The sequence below is a fragment of the Castor canadensis genome, chromosome 16, assembly GCF_047511655.1.
Source record: "Castor canadensis chromosome 16, mCasCan1.hap1v2, whole genome shotgun sequence".
In the NCBI taxonomy this organism is placed as follows: domain Eukaryota; kingdom Metazoa; phylum Chordata; class Mammalia; order Rodentia; family Castoridae; genus Castor; species Castor canadensis.
In genome coordinates, this window is record NC_133401.1 from 22,912,112 (window position 1) to 22,923,610 (window position 11,499).

The window sequence follows — 11,499 nt, forward strand, 5'->3', positions numbered from 1 at the left end:
AATGAGATCCCAGTACATACCAATTACAATGGCTAAAAGATAAAATAAAAATTTTAAAATCTTGGTAACACCAAATACTAGTGGGGACATGGAGCAAGCAGAGCTCACATCCACTGTCAGCTCAGGATGAGGACAAGGACATGAGTGACTTCCTGTCTCCTGCACCACCTCTGGACAGAGCTCACTGTATGTTTGCTGAATGAATGAATGAGTGACTAGATGCTGGCTTCAGTTCACCTAGGACCTTTCCTTATTCTGAGACATTCACAGACCTCTCAGAATCCTACATCTTACAAAAGAAACAATCCCTGGAATCTAGAAAACTGAGACACTCTGGGGCAGACTTAGGTGATCAATTCCTCATGTAACTGCAGTGCACAGAAAAGCTCCTCAGAAGGTTGGTGTAGTGATTCATGCTTGTAATCCCAGCACTCAAAAGGCTGAGGCAGGAGAATTGTGAGCTCCAGACCACCCTGGCCTACATAGTGACACTCTGTCCAAAAGTTTGTTTGTTTTTTAATGTCTGTAGAACATGGTCCCTGATCCTTGCCTGCTCCTCTCTGGGTCTGTTGGTCTCGGGCCACAGGGTTTCAGTCCACTCTGTGCACAAGGGATAACACCCATCACCTGTGTGTCCCAGGTTCCTTTTCCCTGAACGCCCACATCGCTTGCTCCTCCCCAGCTTCCTCTGGACACACAGCATTCCCCTGCCTGTGTCCTCCCTTCTCTGACCACCCGCAGAAGACCAAGACCCTCTGCTCCCTCTGCAATGCTGGGGGCCTGGCTGCTGGCCCTGCTATGGGCAGATGAGTGGGCGCAGACAGTGATGCCAAAGGGGCAGTGCCAAGGGAACCCTATGGCAGTCAGAGGATGCAAAGGCATGAATCCGAGATACAAGGTGGAAGTGAATGAGCAGGTAACCATGCAGGAGGGTCTGCACGTCCTCCTGCCCTACAAATTCTCCAGCTCCATCAACCAGACTGTCCCTGTCTATGGCGACTAATTTTGGAAAGATGCTGATCCAGACCATGACTCTCCAGTGGCCACAAATAACCCTGACCAACCAGTGCAGAAGGAAACCCAGGGCTGGTTCCTCCTCCTCGGGACCTCAGAAACAACTGCTCCCTGAGCATCAGAGATGCACAGAGAAGCAACAGTGGCTCTTATTTCTTCCAGGGAGAAGCAGGAAGTTTCAGATGGAATTACTTCAGCAATCCAGTCTTTGTGCAGGTGACAGGTAAGTCACAGCTCCAGGTCAACCACAGGGGAAGATAGTGTAGGCTGCAGGGCAGGGGTTTCAGTAAGAGAGGGTCAGGGATGTAGCTGAGACAAGCCTGGGATTCTCTGTGCTGGATCTTGAGTTCTCCCTCCTGACTCTGCATGCCCTCATCTCCACTCCAGCTCTCACTCAGACGCTCCACATTCTCATCCTGCGGACCCTGGGGTCTGGTCTTCCCAGCAATGTGACTTGTTCTGTGTCCTGTGCCTGTGAGAGGGTGACTCCCCCCATCTTCTCCTAGATTTCAGCAGCCCTCACCACCCTGGGCCCCAGGACCACCCTCTCCTCAGTGATCATCCTCACTCCTCAGCCCCAGCACTATGGCACTAATATCACCTGCCAGGTGACCTTCCCTGGAGCTGGTGTGACTGTGGAGAGAATTGTCCAGCTCAACACATCCAGTGAATGCTGTGCCAGGACACCCTGGTCCCTGAGGGTTTGATGAGACAGAAGAACTGGGAGTGGGGACTTGTGATGTTGTGTCTATTCATAGTGGATGGGGATAGTGTTACTGTATCTCAACTGCATCCAAACGTAAGATGAAATTCTCTCTCTGGTTACAGATACTACAAAGATCCCCCCACCCCCCCACCCCCCCACCCCGACAACTAGTGTCTCCAGAGGACCTGGCTCAGGTAGGGAGGAGTCTTCTGGGCTGGGAGAGCAGGGCATCTTCAGCTCAGGCAGCCTGATCTCCCTTTTGACAGAGACTCCACGCTGTTGGGGAACCAGTGGCCGCTCTCCATCCTCAGCCCCCACAACCACATAGCTTCTGTCCCTACTCAACCCTCATGACCTCACAATCCTGCACATAGCCCCCAGCCAAACACAGGCAGGACATTCGCACAGCATAACTGGATCTTCCAGACCCTTCTTTTCCATCTGTAGATCCACCTCCAGACCTCCAGATCTCTTTCTCCCCCACTGGCTGTGATCTAAGTGCTTGCGGAAACAGACACAGTCACATGGGTACATATTCAGAACACATGTAAACAGCCTTTTCCCAGAATTTCAGTTCCCTTTCTAGCAAAGTCCAGTGTCCACACAGGCACTGCTGAGTCTTGAGTTGTCCTCCTGAGGATCTGGGAGGCCACTGCTATCAGCTGATGGTCCTCTTTCTCCATGACCGCGGTACTCGCTGCATGAATGGACCCTGAATCTGTGAGCACCTCCTGCCAATGGGCAGTCATGGCCCTGATTTCCCTCTACCAGCAGAAATGTGCAATGTACAGCCTTGGATCTACTTCCTTGCGCGTGCGCGCGTGCGCGTGTGTGTGTGTGTGTGTGTGTGTGTGTGATCACCTCCTTGATGCACAAGGGAATGGGGTCACAGGTGTTCTCATTGTGAGCTAATGTTAAGACACGTGCAACATCACGATGGGTGGAAGACATCTCAACATGGGAGACGAGAGTGGGCATTTCACCCACCTGGCGTGGAACCAGACCCTTTGGTCTGTTTCGTATTATTTGTGTCGTTGTTGGATGATGGCTTTGAACCCAAGGCTAAGCATGTTGATACCACTGTGCACTCTGCAGCCCCGGAACCAACTCTTTCCATCTTTAACGCTGTCAGGTGAAATTTTGTAAGCACAGGTGTTTAATTCATATTCATATCGTTTTATTCCACATATTTTTATGGAGGCAAAACCCAAGTAACATTAAATTCCCAACTAACCACGTTAAAGTATGCAACAGCGTGTCTTTTTATACATTTACAATGGTGTGCACTCATCAGCGTTGTGTGACCCCAAGCCTTTTCATCCCACCAGAAAGAAACTTGCACCTACAAACCTGCGCCTCCCATGTTCTCCTCTGGCAAACACTAATTTGCTTTTGTCCTTACCATTGGCCTATTCTGGACTTTGCACAGAAAGGGGAAATCATACAAAATGTGGAATTTTCTATCTGGCTGCTTTCACCTAACATAGCGTTCCCAAGGTTCACTGTGTAGTGTACATCAGGGCTTCATTCTTCTTGAAACCTAAAGGAGAACCCACTGTGTGGCTAGACCACAGTACTGCTCAGCCATTCAGATGACAGACACGAGGTTATCTATACACTGAGCTGCCGTGGCCTCTGCTCTAGGAACGTTGGTGCACAGGGTTGTGTTTGGGCAAAAGTTTTCATCTCTCCTGGGCACACACCTAGGAGTGGAATCACCAAGGCCATTGTAACCTGTGTTCGACTTTTAAGGAAAAGGAGAACACTCTCCACAGTGTCAGCCCCACATTGCCTTCCCACCAACAGTGACAGAGCTCCAAACTCTCCATTCCACCAGCACTGCCATGTTCCTCTGTATAAGAACTTAGCCTGCTGGGTGTGCAGAGGGACCTCATGACAGCTCAGATTTGCACTACATTGATGACTAAGGATGGTGAGAATATCTTCCTGTACTCGTTGATCATTTGTTTATCTTCTCTGCATTAGTTTTATTTGGGGTTTTTTCAAATCCAGTAAGCACTGGGTAGTTCAGGTTCTTCATAATTTTCTGTGTCATGCTGCACATAGCATCACATCTATGGTATGAAAATTTTCTTCAGTTATGTCTGTACATTGTGTTTTCACTCTTGATGGTGTGAATTGTTAAGCAAAATGGATTACTTCAGTTTGCTTCTTGGGTTTTGTTTCTTGACAGGGTCTCACTAAAGAGCCCAGGTTGTTGTTGACCTCAAGATCCTTGTGCTTCTGCCTCCCCAGTACTGATTGCAGGCACTGCCCCTGCATTCAAAGCTTTAATTATGATAATTATATTTTTGTATATCTAAGGGACAGTTAGGGTGAGGAGCAGTGGAGACCAGACCTGATGGAGTCCCACATTCAAAGATGAGGAAGGTCCAAGGACCATATCCAAGTCTTGCTGTGAGAAGAAGGACTCGGGCTGTGGTTTAGCAGGAAAATTCAGCTTTGTCCACCTCTCTGCAGGAAACTGAGTGGCCGTGGCAGAGGTGGTTCTGGTGGCCATCAGGGAGGCAGCTGTCAAGATCCTGCTTCTCAGCCTCTGAAGCAGGTGAGCACTGTTCCCACGATGACGAAAGGTGTAGGAGGACTGGGGTGCTGATGCCCAGAGTCCTGGAGTGTGGGGAGTGGAAAGACTCACAAGGACCGAGGACCAAGCAGGTTTGGTGGTGGTGAGAATTCTATATGGGCCAAGTATTGTCTGTCCCCAGCTGTGGCCCAAGGTGGGCAGCGCTTAGACAGGAGGAGGCTCAGGACAGTAGCAGGGCAGTAATGGTGGGAAGTCCCCACTCACTCCTCACCCTATACACTGCACAGGGACACTCCACCCTTGCCCATGACCTCTTCTTTGCCCAGGCAGCAGATGTGGCCATCACCAATGCCAGGACTGTGTCCTCATCCCACATGTGTCCTCCTGCTTAGGAGCTGAGTCCTGCCAGCTCCCCTACTTATCTTTCAGGGTGAAATCTCATTCTGTAAAACAGTGAACATGAAATTTGTCTTAGTCTACTTGAGCTTTTCTAACAAAATACTACAGACTAGGTGACTTAACAGAAATTTCTTTCTCAAATCCTGATGAGTAGAAGTCCAAGTGCAAGGTGCTAGCATATTTGGGTGCCGGGTGCTCTTCCTGGGTCACAAATGATGTCCTCTGCCTCATTGCCTTCCATGGTGGAGATGGACATGTCCATCCCTGCTGACATCAGAAGCGAATTCACAACAGTCTGAATCCCATCCTCATTTTGCTGACAGGCTGGGAATCTTTCACTATGTTCAGGACAATTTGTCTTGGCACAGGGGCATGGCTCAAGTGGCACAGAACCTGCCCCACAAGTTCTAGGACCTGAGTTCAAAACCACAGCACCACCAAAAAAAAAAGTATTTGTGAACATTTCTTAAATGACTGGAAGGTCTTTTCATATTAAGGAAACAGCTGTTTGTCAGTAAAAAGGTTCATGTCCAGTCTGCTGAGGGCCTTGTGTCCTAGCATAAGGTGCTTTGTCAGGCAAAAGCACATGTTTGTGGGGCCTGGGCTCGGTCTTCACTCTGCTTAGCCAGGATCTGAAGCCCTGGCAATGGCTCATCTCTGCACATCCAAGAGGGCAGGTCCCTGTGCCTGGTCTGTGTCCCCAACAGCAACCCCTGTCTCATGTTCAGTTGGACCTGGGGGATCCTGACCCTGAGGCCCTCACAGCCCTTCAAACACAGGGTCTGGAGCTGCCTCAGTTGGAGCCGAGGACTGTGGAAAAAAAGTCTGCCAAGCTCAGCACCTGCTGGGCACTCAAAGAAGCCTGTGTGAGCCTCCTTGTGAGGACTGTTGGAAAATACCTGGGAGCGGGGCCCCTGATTCCCAGGCTGAGAGAGCCTTCTGCTCCCTCTCTCCCCTCCTTGCAAGATGGCTACAGTCACTGGGCCCCACCTCTTCTTGGGGACTGAGGGTCTGCACTGCAGCTACTCCCTGCTGAGGTTAGTCAGCCTGTTCCCTCCCCTGGAGTCTCTGGGAGGTGCTGCTGGAGGGCACCAGCAGCAATGCCTCCTTCATGGTCACCTCCAGCTCACCCAGGCCCTGGAACAAAAGCTAACTGAGCCTTAGTTGGACCTAACTCCTATCTCAGGCTCAGCTGTGAGGCCTGGTATATCCATGAGGCCCCAAGTTGAACTGTCCTGCTGCCACTAGGTCAAGTAGTTATGAAGGTCAGGGCCTTGGGAAAGGGGAAACTCAATTCTGGCTCCTACAGACAATGGAGTGATCAGAGCATTCTGTCCCCAGAAGCTCAGTTCCCCCTGCCCAGAAGTGACCGGTGTCCTTGCAAGCTGTACTGAGCCTTGGTTTGACCACCTGAGGATCTTGGAGGTCACTGATGTTAGTAGATGGGCAGTCCTCATTCTCCATGACTGTGGTACCCACTGCCCAGATGGACCCCGATTCTGTGGGCACCTCCTGACAGTGGGCAGTCAAGGCCCTGATTTCCTTCTACCAGCAGAAATTTGAAGTGCACGGCCTTGAATCTACTTCCTCACATGTGTATGATGTTGGTGGTATCAGTTCCTAAAAACAACCCAGCTGCATCATGTATTATTTGTCATTTGGAGAAATATGGTCAAGTAGGGTGGACAAATTTACAACCCCAGCAGTAAGAAAGCATGCTTTCACTTCCCCAGTGTTCTGTTTTGGTTTTGGTTTTTGGTGATGATGGGTATGACCCATGGCTAAGCAGGTCACTCTACCACTGAGCCACAGCCCACAGACCAGGAGTGGATGCTTTTGACCTTTGACAGTGTCAGATGAAATTTGGAATCTGTGGAGTTTTCAATCACCAATAACCACTTTAAAGGATGCAATAGTGTGACTTCTGTACCTTTATGGTGATGTTTATTCATCCATACGGTATTGTGAGACACCAGAACATTTTCTTCCCACCCCCATCCCAGGCAGAACTCCACATGCAGTGTGCTGTCCCTCCCATGTCCTCCTCTGGCAAACCGGAACAGCGTTCGTCCCTCTGGTCCACCTGCTCTGGACTTGTGTGGAGGTGGAATCACCTGCAAGGTGAGCTTTTGCATGTGGCTACTTTCACTTAACCCTGTTTTCAGGTTCATCCTGTAGTGCTCATCACTGCTTCCTTCCTTTGTAGCTCCAAATAACCTCCTACTGTGCAGGTGGATAGACCACATTTAGCGATCCTTTTATAGTTGGTAAGCATGAGGTTTGTCTCCACTTTATCCTGGTATAAACACTGTTCTAGGAACACTGTTGCACAAGGTTGTGTCTGAGCATAAGTTTTCATCTCTCCTGGGTGGAATCACCAAGTCCATTGTAACTTGTGTTTTCATTCCGAGGAAATGCAGAACACTCCACAGTGTCATCCCCACCTTGTCTTCCCACCAGCAGTGACAGAGCTCCAAGTTCTCTATTCCACCAGCACCGCCATATTCCTCTGTGTGAGAACATAGCCTGCTGGGTGTGCAGAGGGACCTCATTGCAGCTCTGATTTGCACTAAACTGATGATAAGGATGGTGAGGATATTTTACTCTACTTATGGGTTATTTGTACATCTTCAAAAATTTTTTTTCAAACCCTGCAACCATTTTTAATTGGGTTGTTTGGATTCTTGTGATTTGAGCCATAGGAATTCTTTATGTGAGCTGGGTAGACATCTATCATATAAAACTGTTTCTTGAGTTTCATGGGTTTTCACTTTCTTGAATGTGTCAATCAATGAGCAAAATTTCATTTTTTAAGGGAAATTTATATTTCCTCTGTCCACCTGAGGGACAGTTTGACAATGGGCAAAGGAGGTCTTAGTTGATGTATCCCACATCCAGGGATAAGGACGGTCCACAGGACCATATCCAGATACTGATATGTGAGAGAGAACTGGGCTATGGTTCAGCAGATGAATCCAGCTTTGCCCACTTTTCTGCAGGGAAGTCAGGACCTGTGGCAGAGGTGGTGCTCGTGGCCATCGGGGAGGCAGCTGTCAAGATCCTGCTTCTCAGCCTCTGTCTCCTCTTCCTTAGATAAGTTTGCCCTCAGGATGAAGAGGAGTTATGGGGAGGTCAGGGGGCCAATGAGGAATCCCAGAGTCCCAGTGCCAGGGCACCTAAAGGTGTCAATAAGGCCTTCAGCCTGGCAGGGGCAGGGAGGTGAGAACTCTACATGGGCCATGCATTGTCTGTCCGCAGCTCTGGCCCAATGTGGGGAGGAAGCTAGACTTATCTAAGAGGAGGTCCTGGAGTTGATCTTCTCCTTGGTCACCCTTCAGCTCCCAAGCAGGGCACATGAGAGGTGCCTGCTCTCTACTGCAACCCAGTGCCAACACTCTTAGTTTTTTTCTCTCAACACAAGGTTCTGCAAGAAGGCAGCAGGGCCCACAAGCAGTGTAAAGAATGCAGGCACTGTCAAGGGTTAGTCTTGCAGGTGAGTGGCACATGGTTTCAGCATGCCACACACCCCTGGACACCTTCCCCTGATGCACAGGACAGCCCAGCTCAGCACGGCCACAGGTGATCCTCCCGCCACCATGCCCTTCTCAGCCCAGTCTCCCCGCTGGGGTCCCCATGGTGCTTGTGATCAGTGACCCCATTTCTAACCAGAACACATGTCTCTCTACTGTGACCTTTCTCCATCACACTCACCAAATAAATTGCTCACTGGTTCCTCTTCCCTCCTAACACTGAACCATCCTGATCCCTTTCTCCATCCTGACTCTAGTCATTCCTGGTCCTCATTTCTTCCCTGGTCACTGAACCTGGCTCAACCTCCTGCCTCCACAACTCCCCAGAGCAACCTCAAAAATGTGTTTCCAGACACCATCATCATCGAGGTCCTCTACAATCTGAGCAGTCCTCTGTTCTCGGCAAGGACACAAGCCACAGCCTGCACTGGAGGCCTTGTGGGGTCTGTGCCCGCTGGTCTCTCCTCCCACAGCCTCCTCTCCATGCTTCATGAGCCTCCCACACTCAACTGCCAGCTGCCCTGGAGCTGAGGTTCTCCAAGTGCAGTTCCTGTCCCTGAATGCCCTCCTGCCCTTCCTGCTGTCCAGGTCCTGACCATCCTCAGCCTCAGTCTACCTTCACTTGGGGTACTTGCCTCTTCATTGTATGGTTTTGAGTGGAAGAGGGTCAATCCGAACTTCTTGGTGGACTCACTCAGCCAGTGAGTGAGCCCCTTTGGTGAACAGGACCCCAACATCTTTGTCAGCAGAAGAACCTAAGTGCATACTTCTCCAAGGTGACATGCAACTGGCAAAGGAGCACATGAGATCCTTGACATCACCAGTCATTAGAGAAATGCAAAAAAAATATTTAAATGTGATGCTGCTTTGCACCCAGCAGGATGGTTGTCATGGATATAAACAAAATAGTGTTTGCAGGACTTGGAGCAGCCAGGCCCCTTTGCCTTGCTTTTGAAACAGAGCCACCCTGTGGAAAATCTTTGGTTATTTTCTCCAAAAGCTAAATCTAGAGTGACCTCCTAACCTAGCTCCATCACTCCTAGAAATATTCCCAAAGAACTGAAAGGGTCACCAGTGTTCACAGCAGCATTGTCAACAATAGCCAAAAGACAGACAACACAAGAAGTCACTGAGGATGAGGGAAAAAAAAGGTGGGATGGTTGAATATTCTCCAGCCACAAAGGGAAGGAGTGGAATTCTGGACCATGGTGCAACATGGGGAGCCTGAAACCCGACGCTAAGTGAAGGAATCCACATGCAGCCAGCACATATTGTATGATGCTACTCTTTTTCTGAATGAGCTCCCTGGAATAGGAAACCCACGGAGACCTGGAGTGGAGGAGGGGCAGCCACCGGCTGAGGGCTGGGCAGAGATGAGGAGTTACCATGCCATCCGAGCAGAGTTTCCATTTGATATGATAAAAAGGCTGTGGAAATGGACACAGCCTTTCCATTAAACACACAACATTGTCAGAGTGTTTAATGCCACTGAATTAAATCCTAGGAAAATGTTCCAAATGTCAAATTTTAAGCTATGCATATTTTTAGTATGTAAAATAGCAAAAAAAACCCCACCAAAACCATCTCACCCTTCAAGGTGCTGGTGTTATGGAGACAAGAATAAATAATATAACAAGAGTATGTCAGATGGTGATATGCTTATAGAAAGCTCATGCACAGAGAGGTCGAGGAGGAGCTGGTGACATCAGAGGACACTCTGTGTCTGGCATGTTTGAGCAAAGACTGGAAGAGGGCGAGGAAGCAGGCTGTGTGCCTCTCTAAGCAGAAGGTGTTTCAGAAAGAGGAAGAGGAATGGGGGATGAGTGGGGGTGATTGCTCAGAGGCAGGAGTGGTCCTGATGTGTGGTGCACACACAAAGCAGGGGGAAGCAGAGGTGAGGATGTAGAGAGAGGATGCCAACCTTGGGGTGCGGCAGAGATTCCAGACATCCAGACTGGATGTCTGCTGTAACTTGATCCCCACACCTGCGGTGCTCAGAACAGGTCACAGCAGGTCCAGGTCTGGGGGCAACAGAGGGAAGGGGAGGGGCCAATGGGCCCTCTGGGAGGAGGTGATGGCAGTGTAACCAGGGAGGTGACGCAGGGTGAGGACGTGTTTGGTTCGTGTCTTAGTCTTACAGTGGAGAGCTGGGGAATACACACGCCCAAAGGTGATGGGTCTGGGTGGCTGAGATGGCTTTTAAAACACGGAAGGGTCATTTTGACCCCGGAAATAATTTCCTGGACTTAGGTGGGACTTGTTAAGAGAGACATTGAGTAATCTACTAATTCCTGCTCTGATAGAGAATTTCCATTTGAAATTTGTAAACTTTGCTTTATCTAGCTCTTAGGTCTTGATGTTTAGGCTGTGGATTTACTGTTGGGTAAAGAGTGAATTAAGTTTAGGGTCGAGGATAACTTCAAATCCTATGATAGCCCCTGGGGTCTGACTACCTGATCTTAAATAGAGATTAGGGGAGTTGGAAAGTTGAATTATGATGATTTTGATCCTTTCTTCCTCTTGTGGCCATTACTTATGTCTAACTGCTACCCATTATACTTGAGAGAATGAAAATACAGACTTGAAAAGGTATTTGTACATCCGTGTTCATGGTGGCATTTTCAAATAACCAAGAGGTGGAAGCAATCCATGTGTCCCCAAAGAGATGAACAAATTCAAAAAGAGGTCGATCCTTCTCATGGACTATGATTCAACCTTAAAGAGGAAGGAAATACTGACACGTGCTCCCAATGGGTGAACCTTGAGACCATTATGACAAGTCACAGTCGAAGAAACACTGTATGGTTGCCATTACACAAAGCATCAGAGGGGTCAAGTTCACAGAGACGATAAGTAGAATGGTGACTTCCATGGGTAGAGGGAGGAGAAGTGAGGAGACCCTGCTCAGTGGGCTGCAAGTTACAGCTTTGCAAGACAAAAAACAGTTCAAACTTGGTTTGCAACCATGTGACTATGTAGGAGGAGATCAAACTGCTTTTGCTAAAAAGCACTGACTCCTTGGGCCCATGAGTTAACTAAAACCAGGAGAAGAACATGGCATCTGGTCTCAATTTTTGTATCTGTCTTTGCTCTGTGCCATACTCTCTGCAGTCACTTTGCAACCACCTTGGAATTGAGGAAGGACAGAACTGATCAACAACATCTTCATGACAAGGGACCTAAACTATCATCAATAGACCCTCCTTTGGATGGACCACCTGCCTGTTTCCAGATAACAACTCTGGAACCTCTCCCAAAACAAAGACTGGGATAATGACCACCCAGACCACACCTGTGATGGAAGG

At 49.0% G+C, this 11,499-nt stretch overlaps 1 pseudogene; it reads left to right on the plus strand.

Moving 5' to 3' along the window:
* The first annotated feature begins 769 nt into the window (after positions 1 to 769).
* LOC109699187 (sialic acid-binding Ig-like lectin 13) lies at positions 770 to 11,254 on the plus strand (annotated as a pseudogene).
* The last annotated feature ends 245 nt before the right edge of the window (positions 11,255 to 11,499 follow it).